The sequence below is a fragment of the Atractosteus spatula genome, unplaced genomic scaffold (assembly GCF_055471065.1).
Source record: "Atractosteus spatula isolate fAtrSpa1 unplaced genomic scaffold, fAtrSpa1.hap1 Scaffold_98, whole genome shotgun sequence".
NCBI lineage: Eukaryota > Metazoa > Chordata > Actinopteri > Semionotiformes > Lepisosteidae > Atractosteus > Atractosteus spatula.
In genome coordinates, this window is record NW_028296932.1 from 54,370 (window position 1) to 71,180 (window position 16,811).

At 48.5% G+C, this 16,811-nt stretch overlaps 6 non-coding genes and 2 pseudogenes across 6 annotated transcripts; 1 reads left to right on the forward strand and 7 right to left on the reverse strand.

Moving 5' to 3' along the window:
• Positions 1 to 6,281: 6,281 nt before the first annotated feature.
• On the reverse strand, positions 6,282 to 6,400 carry LOC148804525 (5S ribosomal RNA; annotated as a pseudogene).
• A 537-nt stretch (positions 6,401 to 6,937) lies between these two features.
• Positions 6,938 to 7,056, reverse strand: LOC148804526 (5S ribosomal RNA). The gene has a single exon (XR_016090777.1). It is a non-coding gene; the product is annotated as a 5S ribosomal RNA (ribosomal RNA).
• A 537-nt stretch (positions 7,057 to 7,593) lies between these two features.
• LOC148804527 (5S ribosomal RNA) lies at positions 7,594 to 7,712 on the reverse strand (annotated as a pseudogene).
• Positions 7,713 to 8,249: 537 nt separating this feature from the next.
• On the reverse strand, positions 8,250 to 8,368 carry LOC148804528 (5S ribosomal RNA). The gene has a single exon (XR_016090778.1). It is a non-coding gene; the product is annotated as a 5S ribosomal RNA (ribosomal RNA).
• Positions 8,369 to 12,385: 4,017 nt separating this feature from the next.
• On the reverse strand, positions 12,386 to 12,457 carry trnae-uuc (transfer RNA glutamic acid (anticodon UUC)). The gene has a single exon. It is a non-coding gene; the product is annotated as a tRNA-Glu (tRNA).
• Positions 12,458 to 13,472: 1,015 nt separating this feature from the next.
• trnaf-gaa (transfer RNA phenylalanine (anticodon GAA)) lies at positions 13,473 to 13,545 on the reverse strand. Its single transcript has one exon. It is a non-coding gene; the product is annotated as a tRNA-Phe (tRNA).
• Positions 13,546 to 14,558: 1,013 nt separating this feature from the next.
• On the forward strand, positions 14,559 to 14,630 carry trnad-guc (transfer RNA aspartic acid (anticodon GUC)). The gene has a single exon. It is a non-coding gene; the product is annotated as a tRNA-Asp (tRNA).
• A 1,634-nt stretch (positions 14,631 to 16,264) lies between these two features.
• trnae-uuc (transfer RNA glutamic acid (anticodon UUC)) lies at positions 16,265 to 16,336 on the reverse strand. The gene has a single exon. It is a non-coding gene; the product is annotated as a tRNA-Glu (tRNA).
• Between the last annotated feature and the right edge of the window lie 475 nt (positions 16,337 to 16,811).

The following is a 16,811-nucleotide window of genomic DNA, read 5'->3' on the forward strand; positions in this document are numbered from 1 at the left end:
AAGCAAGTGTGAAAGCTTCCTCCCAGTGGGGAAGCTCAAGATCCTCTAGTTGTATGACAGATTTTGCTCTTCGAGGATCTGCAGTGTGGTGTGAAGCCAATTTTTGGCATTGCTTACCAGCTTCAAATATGTGAGTTTGGGTGGCTTGGCAGGTTTTATGAGTTCCTCGGTCTTCTGTCGTAGGCTGGCGGGTGCTCGGTTCTCCCGTCCAATAAAACTGCTGTGTTTTGTAAATGGTGGACTGTTTGGATCATTTTGTAGATGATCCTGGTTCCTTGTTGGAAGGTATCCTGTCTGTTTGACATGTTTGTTGTGTAGGCAGTGTGGAGGGTGACCGTACGGTTGCGTGCGTTGTCAACTCTGGATTGATCCATACTTACCATTTAAATGCCTAAAGCTTCGTTGACACCGTTAGGTTTCCACTGTTAGGCAGCTTTACCTCTGTAGAATCTGTGGCTCCATAGGAAGACAATCTTGCCTTTCTGTGTGTCGCTATGTTTCTGCCTGGGTCTTCTTCAGGCATTGTTCTGGAACACTGTGTCCATGCTGGCCTGTTTTTATCCTGTTTTGTAAGGGGCAGTGTGTTGTAGTTCCTCCTAGGGGGCTAGTTTGTATCCTATGGTCTGTGTTCCTTCTGTACGTTTCTGTATGAGTAGGTGCAGTTTCAGTTGGTGAATGGGTTTCTGTTTTCCTTGGGGGGGATTATGCATGGACCATTAACATCTCAATGGGCAATCAGGGTCTTTTGTTTTCCTCCCTAGTAGGACTGTGCAAGCTGTGCGAGTTTCCATAGCTGATTGGTTTCAGTTATTCTTCTGTTTGTTGCGTGTTAGTATGGTGAAGAGTTCCAGTCCCTGTAGGATCTGGCTAGTTAGGAGAGGGGAACAAAGCTCCTTCTCCCAGATTTTATCCGAGAGGGGACCATCTGGGACAAGGAGAGCACTCTCCTTCCAACGACTAAAACCCTCCCGGTTTTTCTGATGTTCAGGTCTTGTGTAAAGATAGTATAAAGTCTTTTGATCCACTCCCTTTCCTTTTTCTTTCTTTCTATCTCTGTCCAGTTGGGGTTGCTTTCCAGTCCCGTGGTTCCTGATGTACCTGTGTTGTGTCAGCTGGGTTCGGATGGAGTTACCCGTTCCCCCCCCACATAGGTCACCCCGCACTTTTTGCACTGGATGCTGTAGATGGCGTTATTGATGTTTTCTGAGAGTGCCCTTTGCAACTGGAAGATTTCTTTAGTTTCTTTGTTTTGGATCGTTGTTTTCTGTTATGAAATGTTTGGCTCTTGGTGTATATGATCTGTTGTGTACAGGTTTTAGCTTGCTTTGGACTAATTAATGCTGAAGGTTTTTGTTTTTTTCTGTGTGCAGATATGATTTTGTGCTCCCTCAGTATGTTTGTGTTTTCTAATATCATGGTTTTTGGTTGGTTTTTATGCTGAGTTGAGAATATGATGTGTTGAGGGGTATTTTTCTGTCATCTGGAGTTTTTCTATTTAGAAATGTTCGTGCCACATTTTTGAGGAAACTTTGTGTGTATCTTCTCTGGCATAAAGCTTGGAAGAGTGTGTATTTGGCTTCCTCAAAGTCTTGTTGTTGTGTACAGATTTTGTGGAAGTGTAGGAGTTGTGATTTTACCAGTCCTTTTAAAGTATGTTTTGGGTGGAAGCTATCCTTGTGCAGTAAGCCGTGTGAATGTGTCTTTGAAAAATACCTTGATGTCCAGTTTGTCTGTGTTGTTGAAGGAAGAAACCTTGTATGTGGTGGTGTCTAGGAAGTCTATCAGGCTACCATGCTTGGTGTATTTGGGTTTAATGGACCTGTGGTGTGTGTTGAGGCTGTTAATGATTTCTTGTAAGGCTTGATATGTGCTGCCTATATGTTTATTTTTTATTTCTTTGCCCTGGGATGGACTGGTGTCCTTTCCAGGGTGTAGGCTGCCATGTGTCTATTTCTTGCCACGTTTTAAAGTAGAGTTACAATCTTACTATTTTTTCAGTTTTAAATTGACATTTACAAATGTATATTGAAGCAGCTACCCACCTGAACTAAACTATCTCAGCATGTGTAGTCTGCAAAGGAACAAGTAATAGGTTTATTCCATACTGAAAAGAGAAGAGAGAAAACTCAATGTTTCGGCTGTGAAGCCTTCTTCAGGTGTGAGAAAGACAGGGCAGATTACAAAGATTAAATAGCACAGAAGAACAAAAGCTGGGAGAGGGGAGGAGGCAGGAGCAGCAGAGAGGCCACTCAGGAAGTGCAAAATGGAGAGAGGTGAAGAAAGGTGTGAAGTCAAAACCTGCAAGAGAATAGAGAAGATTATTTTAAAATAAATCAGTCATTGAGAGATCCTGGCTATTTGAGGTGAAAAGAAAAACTATGGGCTTGGAGAAATCTTTAACCTTCCCAGCCCTAATATGTTCTCTGAAGTGTTCTCCTGGTCTCCTTTCGGTTTCCCAAATGTAGATAGCTGGGCATTTTTTGCAAGAGATACAGTAAATGAGATAGAGGATGTTGTCAGGGTTATCCGGAATTGTCCTGTGATGCCCTGAATGTCGGTAGATATGTATTTGCAAGTGATGCAGCGAGTGCTATTGCAGGGGAAGGTGCTGAGTGCGAGGGAGCTGTGAACAAGAAACTTATGTGGTGGTCAGTGATAAGAGATGATTGGGCGGTCGGAAAAAAGAGTACCAATGGAGGGATCGTCCTGTAAAATGTAGTCATTGTTAATGATGGTCCTGGGGATAGAAATTGGGTTAGGGTGGTAGGGAAGCACCGAGGGAATGCAGTTGTGAGACTGGGAGTTCCTGATTGAGTTGATGATCCGAGGGCTGTTTTTGGCCCGGGATTAGAATAAAGCGACACCTTTCATCAAACTTTTTGACAGGTACCACGCCCCCTTTTTCAGCCAATGGGAGGCCGCCATGGGCAGATGTCCTGCCCCCTTATCGGCCAATGGTGCAATGTTATGGGTGGATGTCCCGCCCCCTCGAGAGCCAATGGTGTGTCATAATGAGTGTTGTTGTCCTGCCTTCCACCCCTAGCAGCCCCAGGCCTCAGGGTCCAAATGCCCACCACCGCATCTCCTTCGATTTATAAATAAGTGTGTGAAAGCGCGTATTAGCGATGAGGGATGGAAGGTGATAATGTCTGCTGCAGGTTTGAATGCAATCTATTATAACCCTAGGGAATCGGCGGTGTGGGAAGTCTGGTGAGGGCCGCGAGTTTCCGGGATGTGAGCACGCACGCACGCACGCACGCACTCACACACACACACATACACACACACACTGACTGACTGACTGACTGAGTAAAGTGTCACAGAAAGAACTCGCAGGACAAATAGCATGTGAAATGTGAACCACTTTATTTCATCAGTAGGTTTTAAATTACAGAAACATCCCAGTATACACTTTTAAACTTTTCACACACATTACAGACTACTGCTTGCAATCGCCAATTAAATGTTGGTGTAGAAAATTAGTTGTAGCTATCGCCCCAACATTGTTCAGAAACTCAGCAGCATCTGAAAAAGTATTCATAACGCCCTTTCTCTTGCCATTTCTCTAGCCGTGAACACCGAACTGGGCGACCCTAACAGAGAAAATAAATTAGCCTGAGTGATCAGAGGGACGGTGTTACCACAGGTTCTATGTAAAATACGTTGTATTTTGGAATACACACCGCTGAATCCGCCAGGCTTCAGTTTCTGATCTGAAAACATCAGAATCGCAGTAATTTCACTCATGTTCTTTACATGCACATCTATCTCTTTAACAAATTCAAGGACATGAGTATTCAGTTAATTGATTTTCATTTCAAGCTTTGCAGAAAGAAGAGTGTAAAGCACTTTTTGTAAGAATTCTTACGTATACATTCGAAATTTTTCATTCTTCTCACGATGGCACACCTGTGTCTGTAAAACAGAGTGAAAGCTCTATTCACATTGCCAGTATTTCACAGCCCTGGTTTTACATAGATCTTTTTTCTTTTCTGTAAAAATAAGTATAAATAAGTATAAAATAAGTTTTGCAACGCACCAAAAGTCACGTGTAGTATTTTTCCATCTACCTTTACAAGTAAGGAGCGTACATACTCATATGGCGAGCGGTCGTCAATTATTTTTCTCAGCAAGTGCTTTATACTCCGCTCAGTATCATCTGTAAAAGTATAGGCACCCAGGCCACTGGCGATGTACAGAACAGCCGATAAAATTCGGGCTAAACGGAGACACTTATAAATTTCTAATGCGGCAAACAACACATCTTTGTACTGTAACATGACCAGGGGAAGGGTCATTCATAACAGGTATTTTCGGAATGACCTACTTAAAATACTAGATATGGACCTTAGCAAAATGGCTGCCAAAAAGAATCAGCTGACCGGTACATGGAAAGGGTCTACCCTGAGAAACAATGAGACACAGCTGAGCCGCATCAGGAACCGAAATATAAGTGCCCCGGAGGCAGTGAACAGGGCGGAAGCCGATAAGGTGAATGCGGTTTGGAGGAAAAGAGAGGAAAGAGGTGTATGTTAAAGATCGGACTACTGAAAGGAGAAAAGGTTTATGGTTTTTGGATTACGGACACTGGATAAGGATACATCGCGGATTGACTTTATTACGGACTTTTGGAACTCGGATCGGATCAGGATTAAGGGAACGGATTACGGACTGTATTTGGAAGATAGTTGGAGGAAGAAAAGCCACGAAACTCAGGAAAGAAAAGTGTGGTGTGAGTACTACTTTCATTTACATAAACTTTCCCCCGGAGACACCACAGTACCCATCCGCGCACCTGACAACTAGGCATGTGTGACCCCGTTGACCTGGATGATTAATCAAACGGGCCGCGCATTCATCAACCACAACCCCCTTTAAACAATGGTTGAAGGTGCAACATACCACCGACTTTACAATCTGATCCATAGCATCGGGCTCATTAGAGCCATCATTAGCTAAACTAGGTTGAACATCATCATTAATCACATTTTGGCGAACACACATGAACAGACACGAAACATTCAAGCCTGATGGTAGTTTGAAGATTGATGCGTCGACCTCTTCATTATTCTATTAAAGGAAAAAAGAAAAGGAAGGCTTAACAAAATAAATAGGCATGCTTTTTACCTAAAATATTTACAATTGTAATGCCTCTTTTGTGTTAGAGTTCTTTGTTTGCTTCGAACTTGCTGTGGTTTAATATTTACCATTTGTAGCAACTCTTCATCAGTCGTTGACGGACCCCCAACATCTGAATCACCGTCAGAGTTCACATGACAGCCACTGTCACACACCACTGAGTGCTGGGTCAGCTTTTGCTAAAAAGAAGACAAAGTGTTGAAAACGAAATACGCTAAACGCAGATTGAAAATACAATTCCACTATCAGAAAAAATATTTTAGCAACCTACTTCTTCAGTTTGCATAGCAGAGGAATCCGATGATTCTCTACTCAAAGAAGCCATCTTCGCAGCAGTCAATATCGGGGCCTGACAGCTCAGGTGTCACACTTCAAAACCGGCAAGTCGGCTAATTTAAGCATAAACTCCAAATTTGTAACCATGCCTACATAGCTCAAGACATTTTTCAAATGGTTGTGATGTTTTAGAATGCCCCACCATATCCCCCCGCCCCAAAATCACACGTGTTTTATTGAGAGTGAAAAGTAATCACGTTGAATTAAAATATGTAAGCTTATTTCAATGACAAATTCTCAACAACTTTTCAAAAGTTTGAAATGATTTTCCACGTACTGTGAACGTAAAGTCTTTAAACCTTAAAAATATTAACATGCAACCCAAGCCTCAAATGATGTGTGTTTCTCTAGAAAAGAAATTACATTGAATCAAAAAATGTAAAACTTATTTTATCTTTTGAGAAGAGCGTTGTAGGGCAGGTCTTTATATTTTAGTGGATAGGTCATAAAAGTGTTAAAATAATTGAATAAGACACATTTAGCAGCGATAAATTATAAGCACGAGCAAAAATTGATATTTATAACGCTTATAGATTTTAACAATATAACAGACTTTACTAAAATGTTTACTTTTAAATTAAATATTACATCACAACATGTCCACACCCAGGCACCTGCCGTTAAAGGTTATAGGATGTAGAGATACAGTATATAAGGTTCATGATGAGAATAAAAAACGCTCACGCTAATACACAAGCACCCGTGTCTCGCCAAAGCTGACAAATAAACAGACGGAAAAGCCGCACTGCACGTGTGAACAGGGGAATGAGCGAGCGAGCAGGGATAGGGCGCCTCCTGCGCTTAAAAGCTTACAGCACCTGGTATTCCCAGGCGGTCTCCCATCCAAGTACTAACCAGGCCCATCCCTGTTTAGCTTCCAAGATCAGACGAGATCAGGGGTGCTCAAGGGGGTGTGGCCGTAAGCAAGAACAAGGCTCGCTGGCACCCTTCTTATAGAGAGGACAGCTCCGTCACCTCTTTTACGACGCTGCTTTTTTTCCCTTGCGTTTTTCTCTTCTTCCCACGTTCTCTCTCTTCACTGCCTTCGTCCCCGCTCTATTTCACTTCAGCCTTTCACTCTTGCTTCCTTCCAATGAGGACGGAACTGCGGGAGAAAGGGCGCTATAGAGGATCGCTGTGGAGAGCTGCTGCTGTGCTTTGACATCTGAGCTCTGTGGAAAACGATCTCAATACAATTCTGAAAAACGCGACTCCCCGAACGCCAGCCGAACAAGTCTCCTCAGCCGAAGCGCTGTGTCTCTTTTCAGCTGGCGATAAACCTTTCCTCGATCCTTTGCGGACTTGTAAAACTGTTCATGATCAGAATAAAAAACGCTCACGCTAATACACAAGCACCCGTGTCTCGCCAAAGCTGACAAATAAACAGACGGACAGGCCGCACTGCACGTGTGAACAGGGGAATGAGCGAGCGAACGGGGATAGGGCGCCTCCTGCGCTTAAAAGCTTACAGCACCTGGCATTCCCAGGCGGTCTCCCATCCAAGTACTAACCAGGCCCATCCCTGTTTAGCTTCCGAGATCAGACGAGATCAGGCGTGTTCAAGGGGGTGTGGCCGTAAGCGAGAGCAAGGCTCGCTGGCACCCTTCTTATAGAGAGGACAGCTCCGTCACCTCTTTTACGACGCTGCTTTTTTTCCCTTGCGTTTTTCTCTTCTTCCCACGTTCTCTCTCTTCACTGCCTCCGTCCCCGCTCTATTTCACTTCAGCCTTTCACTCTTGCTTCCTTCCAATGAGGACTTAGCTGCGGGAGAAAGGGCGCTATAGAGGATCGCTGTGGAGAGCTGCTGCTGTGCTTTGACATCTGAGCTCTGTGGAAAACGATCTCAATACAATTCTGAAAAACGCGAATCCTCGAACGCCAGCCGAACAAGTCTCCACAGCCGAAGCGCTGTGTCTCTTTTCAGCTGGCGATAAACCTTTCCTCGATCCTTTGCGGACTTGTAAAACTGTTCATGATCAGAATAAAAAACGCTCACGCTAATACACAAGCACCCGTGTCTCGCCAAAGCTGACAAATAAACAGACGGACAAGCCGCACTGCACGTGTGAACAGGGGAATGAGCGAGCGAGCGGGGATAGGGCGCCTCCTGCGCTTAAAAGCTTACAGCACCTGGTATTCCCAGGCGGCTTCCCATCCAAGTACTAACCAGGCCTATCCATGTTTAGCTTCTGAAATCAGATGAGATCAGGCATGCTCAAGGGGGTGTGGCCGTAAGCGAGAGCAAGGCTCGCTGGCACCCTTCTTATAGAGAGGACAGCTCCGTCACTTCTTTTACGACGCTGCTTTTTTTCCCTTGCGTTTTTCTCTTCTTCCCACGTTCTCTCTCTTCACTGCCTTCGTCCCCGCTCTATTTCACTTCAGCCTTTCACTCTTGCTTCCTTCCAATGAGGACGGAGCTGCGGGAGAAAGGGCGCTATAGAGGATCGCTGTGGAGAGCTGCTGCTGTGCTTTGACATCTGAGCTCTGTGGAAAACGATCTCAATACAATTCTGAAAAACGCGACTTCCCGAACGCCAGCCGAACAAGTCTCCACAGCCGAAGCGCTGTGTCTCTTTTCAGCTGGCGATAAACCTTTCCTCGATCCTTTGCGGACTTGTAAAACTGTTCATGATCAGAATAAAAAACGCTCACGCTAATACACAAGCACCCGTGTCTCGCCAAAGCTGACAAATAAACAGACGGACAAGCCGCACTGCACGTGTAAACAGGGGAATGAGCGAGCGAGCGGGGATAGGGCGCCTCCTGCGCTTAAAAGCTTACAGCACCTGGTATTCCCAGGCGGTCTCCCACCCAAGTACTAACCAGGCCCATCCCTGTTTATCTTCCGAGATCAGAGGAGATCAGGCGTGCTCAAGGGGGTGTGGCCGTAAGCGAGAGCAAAGCTCGCTGGCACCCTTCTTATAGAGAGGACAGCTCCGTCACCTCTTTTACGACGCTGCTTTTTTTCCCTTGCGTTTTTCTCTTCTTCCCACGTTCTCTCTCTTCACTGCCTTCGTCCCCGCTCTATTTCACTTCAGCCTTTCACTTGTAGCGGCAATGGTTGTTAATAAGACAGAATTAAGTGTTGCTGTGCTTTTTCAAATGAGGCCCCATCTCTCTGTTCATCTCTGTGGTGCAGCCACAGAGAAACTATTCATGCAGGCTGATTTAAAGATGTTTTCTTTTGATAAGGGACAGCTCCCAAATGGGGATGCACTTAGCTAAGCCTGGCTATCATGATCAATGGTCATCCATTGGCGCCTATCTTTCTAGGGTGTGCCAGATGGACATCTGGACTGCATTCCTAAGTGTCAGGAGTAAGTGACTCACATCTCACCTTCAACAACCAATCAGGGACTGGTAGGGCCGAGTAACCCACGTGGGACTCTGATGCCCATGGAACTTTCAGCCAATGAACGAGCTGAAGTTCCTCCAGGTAAAAACAGGCAACACAGAGGGCCTGAGAGACTATTTCCTGGACTTTTCTAAAGGGAATTCAAAGGAGAATTCCAGGGCAGGACGGCCCAGGAGCCAAAGGCTCCCAAGGGCAGGACATTCTCGCAGCGCGCCTCCTGACCATCCTAAGAGTCAGCCTGGACAACCACGGAACGACCAGTGTGTCCGAGTGCCAGAACTTTCCTTTGTTCTAAGAGTCTAGAGCGGAGGTTGCCAGAGAGTAACCAGAGGATCCACCTGAGGTAAGCACCAGCAGCAAGCCTTGTGAACAGGTCGGAACTGTGGACAGCTGAATCACTATTCAGAACTAGCGCTTCATCAGGAATGAACCGGTCCTCTTCCTGACTTGCTGGGACCCACAGTCATCTTTTCTCCTGTGCACAAACTTTGCTAGTTAAAGCCAACACTAACTAGCCGGTCAGTGAGCATCTGCAGCACAGCACAGCCTGGCACGGAGCCAAAGAGCCCGCAGGAGATCTGAATCCCCAGAGATTGGATGAGTATTCAACTTCAATGCATTACAGCTCAAGAATTCAATTGTTATCCCAACCAGTTGATATCAATTTTATTCCTAAGAGTTATGTACTTGTTTTGAGTATCTAATGTAGAAGTTGTAACCAAGTTCAATTACGAAACGGTCTAAATGAATGATATACTGAACTTATGTCCTCTTGATATATGTAACTCTTTGTAACTGAATGAATATATATCTTTTGTATTCTGAAAACCGTCACGATAAGATCTGTTAGGTTTACATGCATATTTTATGTATTAATAAATGTATCCTCGTGTATTAGTACCTGTGTGTGTGTGTGTGTGTTGTTTGAGTTATATCGCATGGTTGGATTCTAAGGCCATTAAAAGAATCCATTTCGTGATTTACGGCTACAATTAATAATTGTCCCCTTAAATGCCCAAATTCTACATTAGTATAGTGGCAAGTATCCCCGCCTGTCACGCGGGAGATTGGGGTTTGATTCCCCACCGGGGAGTAGCTTTTCTTTTACCTCCTTAGAGAAAGGACTGCCTTTCACTTCTCTGTTTTCTTTCACAGCGTCGTGCACCTTTTCATTGCTCTCGCTTTCAGAGCCTCCGCACGGCACACGACTAGACATCAGAAAGCACATTGAAGTGAAAGCAGGAAGCGCTACGACATGCACTGTGCAGATCCCGCCACACTAAGAGGTGAGTGGGTCTGTTCGATGCACAAAGAACGCTTTGATAAGCGTCAAAGGCAAGTCATTCCGAGTTGGTCGTTTGTGTTTTCTGTTCAGACGCGAAATGCTGAAATTATCTCTCGGCTCCTCGGTTGTCATTTCTGCTCCGTAAAGGAATCACAGGACGCGTCGGCTTCCAGCACGGTGGGTCGGGACACGATGCCGGGGGTCGAAGGGTGTGATGTCTTCCTCGTTAGCATAGTGGCAAGTATCCCCGCCTGTCACGCGGGAGACCGGGGTTTGATTCCCCGACGGGGAGTAGAAAGCTTTTCTTTTACCTCCTTAGAGAAAGGACTGCCTTTCACTTCTCTGTTTTCTTTCACAGCGTCGTGCACCTTTTCATTGCTCTCGCTTTCAGAGCCTCCGCACGGCACACGACTCGACATCAGAAAGCACATTGAAGTGAAAGCAGGAAGCGCTGCGACATGCACTGTGCAGATCCCGCCACACTAAGAGGTGAGTGGGTCTGTTCGATGCACAAAGAACGCTTTGATAAGCGTCAAAGGCAAGTCATTCCGAGTTGGTCGTTTGTGTTTTCTGTTCAGACGCGAAATGCTGAAATGATCTCTCGGCTCCTCGGTTGTCATTTCTGCTCCGTAAAGAAATCACAGCACGCGTCGGCTTCCAGCACGGTGGGTCGGGACACGATGCCGGGGGTCGGAGAGAGCGATGTCTTCCTCGTTAGTATAGTGGTGATTATCCCCACCTGTCACGCGGGAGACTGGGGTACATCAGGACGCGCATTGGAGTGAAAGCAGGATGCGCTGCGACATGCACTGTGCAGATCCCGCCACACTAAGAGGTGAGTGGGTCTGTTCGATGCACAAAGAACGCTTTGATAAGCGTCAAAGGCAAGTCATTCCGAGTTGGTCGTTTGTGTTTTCTGTTCAGACGCGAAATGCTGAAATTATCTCTCGGCTCCTCGGTTGTCATTTCTGCTCCGTAAAGGAATCACAGGACGCGTCGGCTTCCAGCACGGTGGGTCGGGACACGATGCCGGGGGTCGAAGGGTGTGATGTCTTCCTCGTTAGCATAGTGGCAAGTATCCCCGCCTGTCACGCGGGAGACCGGGGTTTGATTCCCCGACGGGGAGTAGAAAGCTTTTCTTTTACCTCCTTAGAGAAAGGACTGCCTTTCACTTCTCTGTTTTCTTTCACAGCGTCGTGCACCTTTTCATTGCTCTCGCTTTCAGAGCCTCCGCACGGCACACGACTCGACATCAGAAAGCACATTGAAGTGAAAGCAGGAAGCGCTGCGACATGCACTGTGCAGATCCCGCCACACTAAGAGGTGAGTGGGTCTGTTCGATGCACAAAGAACGCTTTGATAAGCGTCAAAGGCAAGTCATTCCGAGTTGGTCGTTTGTGTTTTCTGTTCAGACGCGAAATGCTGAAATGATCTCTCGGCTCCTCGGTTGTCATTTCTGCTCCGTAAAGAAATCACAGCACGCGTCGGCTTCCAGCACGGTGGGTCGGGACACGATGCCGGGGGTCGGAGAGAGCGATGTCTTCCTCGTTAGTATAGTGGTGATTATCCCCACCTGTCACGCGGGAGACTGGGGTACATCAGGACGCGCATTGGAGTGAAAGCAGGATGCGCTGCGACATGCACTGTGCAGATCCCGCCACACTAAGAGGTGAGTGGGTCTGTGCGATCACAGCGCTAGGCGAATCCCCAATCCCCTTTTGTGCGTGGCGACAAAAGAAGCCGGTCTGTTTCCGCCCAGTTTCGAACCAGGGACTTTTCGCGTGTGAGGCAAACGTGATAACCACTACACTACGGAAACGGTAGCAAACCCTTCCCAGCGGCCCAGTGCTGAGCTTCGCCAATGCGATTCAGCTGCTTCCAGTGCCTTTATTGGAGTGCGCTGATGGACCGTGCTCTCTCTCCAGAGACCAGCACGCCTGTCATGGACGGAGCAGGAAAAGCGGCGCCACATTCTACAGCCCTCTCCACGCAATCGACGAAATCGGGCTACTGAAGTGGAGAAAATCGCCTCTCCAGAAAGTGCAAATATCATCTTGGAGAGTATAAATCCTATTGCCGAAGGTCAGCCGTCTACCAGAGTAACCCTCCCACCTCCTGCAGCGATGATCAGCTCGTCTCACACGCGAGAAGTCTTCGGTTGGAAACAAGCGCCCCCTCTTCTCGCGCGTTTTGCACGTTCGAGTGGTTTTAATGCGGCTCCTTCGTACACGGTGCTGATCTTTTGGAAAGCAGGAGGCAAAACTGACACGTTCCCATACCGGGAGTCAAACCCGGGCCGCCTGGGTGAAAACCAGGAATCCTAACCACTAGACCATATGGGAGCACACAACCCCGCTGTTCCGGGCATCATGCAAGCAAACTACATAAATATGAGAAAACACGCAAGAGAGTTGTCACTCAGAGTGTCGAAGGGTCGATGTATACTGGGGCTCAGTTGAAATGCAACGTCAGGACTTTTCCGAATTAGGTCACACGAAGAGAGCACAGCCTTTTCCGCCCTACCATGTGTGTATCGGTAACTCGCCGTGATCGTATAGTGGTCAGTACTTTGCGTTGTGGCCGCAACAACCCTGGTTCGAATCCGAGTCACGGCAGAATAGGGGTGTCTGCTTTTACTACTTGCGCGAATGAAGGCAAAAAAAAGCCAATCGATGTGAACGAACGGCGCTTTACAGAGGAGTACTGCCTGACTGGATCGTTGATGAACGACAGAGGCCACTCCGACCTCTTCTCGGTTTTCTTCAACGACTTACTAAGGATCTTCTTCACATTCGCCCATGCAGGGGAAGCCAGTTACACCAAAGCAAACGCAGGAAAGTGCATTTCAAGCAGAGACCAGGAGAGACTTGTTTACACCGAGAGTGGTCGGAGAATGGAACAATGCGCCCAGCCCTGTTGCTGGAGCCGATTCTTGATGAGATCTTGGGCTCACTGGATGCTAATCTTTCTGTTGTTCTTGCAGGTCCTGCGCTGCTTTTGAGCCGACAGAGCTCGTCCTGGTCTGTCGGCACAGCCCAATTGCAAATGATCGGCTCCGCGTACAGAAGGAACGTGCGTTTGGTACAAGAGTGCATGAAGGCACCGGAAATACATTGGGAACAAATGACCGGTCGCTCAAGACCTCTGTGAAGTACAGGAGCGTGCAACAAGAGGCTGTTTCCGCCCGGTCTCGGACCGGGGACCTTTCGCGTGTTAGGCGAACGTGATAGCCGCTACACTACGGAAACCTGCAGGGACCGCTGCTGGTGTCTCGCTTGCGTTTCGGGCTGAGAATGGGAAGCGTCACTTTAGGCAGGGGGCGCTGGAAAGAGGAACAAAGGGCGCGATGAAACAAAATGCCGAAACCCGGGATCGAACCAGGGACCTTTAGATCTTCAGTCTAACGCTCTCCCAACTGAGCTATTTCGGCAGTGCACAGAGCCCACAGCCACCTGCTCCAGCGGCATGAGCGCACCAAGAGGAGCGGGAGAGTGTTGCAGGAACGTCACTCAGAAGGAAAGCCACCCAGCTGCGCCCTCTGAGCTCTGTCCAGCGCATCTTCCTCGCATGGACTCCTGCCTGCGACGGGCAGGAAACAATTAGCAAGAACAGAACAGCACCCCATGGGTGTCTCATGACCACACCTTAGGTTGTGACACGTGCAGGTGTGAGGGGTTGCCGGGCTACTCTGGAGCAGAGCTTGGGCGGAGGGGGGGCGGGAAAGCAGACAAAGAGGTGACACCTCAAGGTCTGCACGATCACAGCTCTCCGCCGCCCCAGGCTTCCGCTCGATAAGCTACTGGACACACCCGCCCCTCCTCACACAGACCGTGGAAAAGCCCCCGAGTGGGAGGGCTCTCTCTTCCTCCCAGGAGCTCTTGGACACGACGCACAGACAGAGCGCGGGGAGCTGCCGCCTGCAAACACGGCTCCAGGCAGGACTCCACTCCGCAGGAGCCGCAGAGCAGAGGAGATGGGGGCAGCTTAGTTCCTGTGCAGAGACCTGAGCTGTTGTTGCTGCGGACGCTGTCTTTTCTGTTCTCGGGGTAGGAGTGAATGTTGAGTTGCCCTTAGAAATGAAGCAGAGCACTTCAACGGCACGGGTGTGTGTGTGTGCGTGCGCCCTGGTGATTCTGGGAGACAGATCGAACCTGGGCTAAAAGAGAGGGGGCTTAGCCCTCTTCCATTTGCTAGTTCAGAGTTGTACAACCCATTTGTATCTGCTAGGCGGCGCAGTCGTCGTGCACAAAGAACGCTTTGAAAAGCGTCAAAAGCAAGTCATTCTGAGTTGGTCGTTTGTGTTTTCCGTTCAGACGCGAAATGCTGAAATGATCTCTCGGCTCCTCGGTTGTCATTTCTGCTCCGTAAAGAAATCACAGCACGCGTCGCCTTCCAGCACGCTGGGTCGGGACACGATGCCGGGGATCGAAGGGTGTGATGTCTTCCTCGTTAGTATAGTGGCAAGTATCCCCGCCTGTCACGCGGGAGACCGGGGTTCGATTCCCCGACGGGGAGTAGAAAGCTTTTCTTTTACCTCCTTAGAGAAAGGACTGCCTTTCACTTCTCTGTTTTCTTTCACAGCGTCGTGCACCTTTTCATTGCTCTCGCTTTCAGAGCCTCCGCACGGCACACGACTCGACATCAGAAAGCACATTGAAGTGAAAGCAGGAAGCGCTGCGACATGCACTGTGCAGATCCAGCCACACTAAGAGGTGAGTGGGTCTGTTCGATGCACAAAGAACGCTTTGATAAGCGTCAAAGGCAAGTCATTCCGAGTTGGTCGTTTGTGTTTTCTGTTCAGACGCGAAATGCTGAAATGATCTCTCGGCTCCTCGGTTGTCATTTCTGCTCCGTAAAGGAATCACAGGACGCGTCGGCTTCCAGCACGGTGGGTCGGGACACGATGCCGGGGGTCGAAGGGTGTGATGTCTTCCTCGTTAGCATAGTGGCAAGTATCCCCGCCTGTCACGCGGGAGACCGGGGTTTGATTCCCCGACGGGGAGTAGAAAGCTTTTCTTTTACCTCCTTAGAGAAAGGACTGCCTTTCACTTCTCTGTTTTCTTTCACAGCGTCGTGCACCTTTTCATTGCTCTCGCTTTCAGAGCCTCCGCACGGCACACGACTCGACATCAGAAAGCACATTGAAGTGAAAGCAGGAAGCGCTGCGACATGCACTGTGCAGATCCCGCCACACTAAGAGGTGAGTGGGTCTGTTCGATGCACAAAGAACGCTTTGATAAGCGTCAAAGGCAAGTCATTCCGAGTTGGTCGTTTGTGTTTTCTGTTCAGACGCGAAATGCTGAAATGATCTCTCGGCTCCTCGGTTGTCATTTCTGCTCCGTAAAGAAATCACAGCACGCGTCGGCTTCCAGCACGGTGGGTCGGGACACGATGCCGGGGGTCGGAGAGAGCGATGTCTTCCTCGTTAGTATAGTGGTGATTATCCCCACCTGTCACGCGGGAGACTGGGGTACATCAGGACGCGCATTGGAGTGAAAGCAGGATGCGCTGCGACATGCACTGTGCAGATCCCGCCACACTAAGAGGTGAGTGGGTCTGTGCGATCACAGCGCTAGGCGAATCCCCAATCCCCTTTTGTGCGTGGCGACAAAAGAAGCCGGTCTGTTTCCGCCCAGTTTCGAACCAGGGACTTTTCGCGTGTGAGGCAAACGTGATAACCACTACACTACGGAAACGGTAGCAAACCCTTCCCAGCGGCCCAGTGCTGAGCTTCGCCAATGTGATTCAGCTGCTTCCAGTGCCTTTATTGGAGTGCGCTGATGGACCGTGCTCTCTCTCCAGAGACCAGCACGCCTGTCATGGACGGAGCAGGAAAAGCGGCGCCACATTCTACAGCCCTCTCCACGCAATCGACGAAATCGGGCTACTGAAGTGGAGAAAATCGCCTCTCCAGAAAGTGCAAATATCATCTTGGAGAGTATAAATCCTATTGCCGAAGGTCAGCCCTGTCTACCAGAGTAACCCTCCCACCTCCTGCAGCGATGATCAGCTCGTCTCACACGCGAGAAGTCTTCGGTTGGAAACAAGCGCCCCCTCTTCTCGCGCGTTTTGCACGTTCGAGTGGTTTTAATGCGGCTCCTTCGTACACGGTGCTGATCTTTTGGAAAGCAGGAGGCAAAACTGACACGTTCCCATACCGGGAGTCAAACCCGGGCCGCCTGGGTGAAAACCAGGAATCCTAACCACTAGACCATATGGGAGCACACAACCCCGCTGTTCCGGGCATCATGCAAGCAAACTACATAAATATGAGAAAACACGCAAGAGAGTTGTCACTCAGAGTGTCGAAGGGTCGATGTATACTGGGGCTCAGTTGAAATGCAACGTCAGGACTTTTCCGAATTAGGTCACACGAAGAGAGCACAGCCTTTTCCGCCCTACCATGTGTGTATCGGTAACTCGCCGTGATCGTATAGTGGTCAGTACTTTGCGTTGTGGCCGCAACAACCCCGGTTTGAATCCGGGTCACGGCAGAATAGGGGCGTCTGCTTTTACTACTTGCGCGAATGAAGGCAAAAAAAAGCCAATCGATGTGAACGAACGGCGCTTTACAGAGGAGTACTGCCTGACTGGATCGTTGATGAACGACAGAGGCCACTCCGACCTCTTCTCGGTTTTCTTCAACGACTTACTAAGGATCTTCTTCACATTCGCCCATGCAGGGGAAGCCAGTTA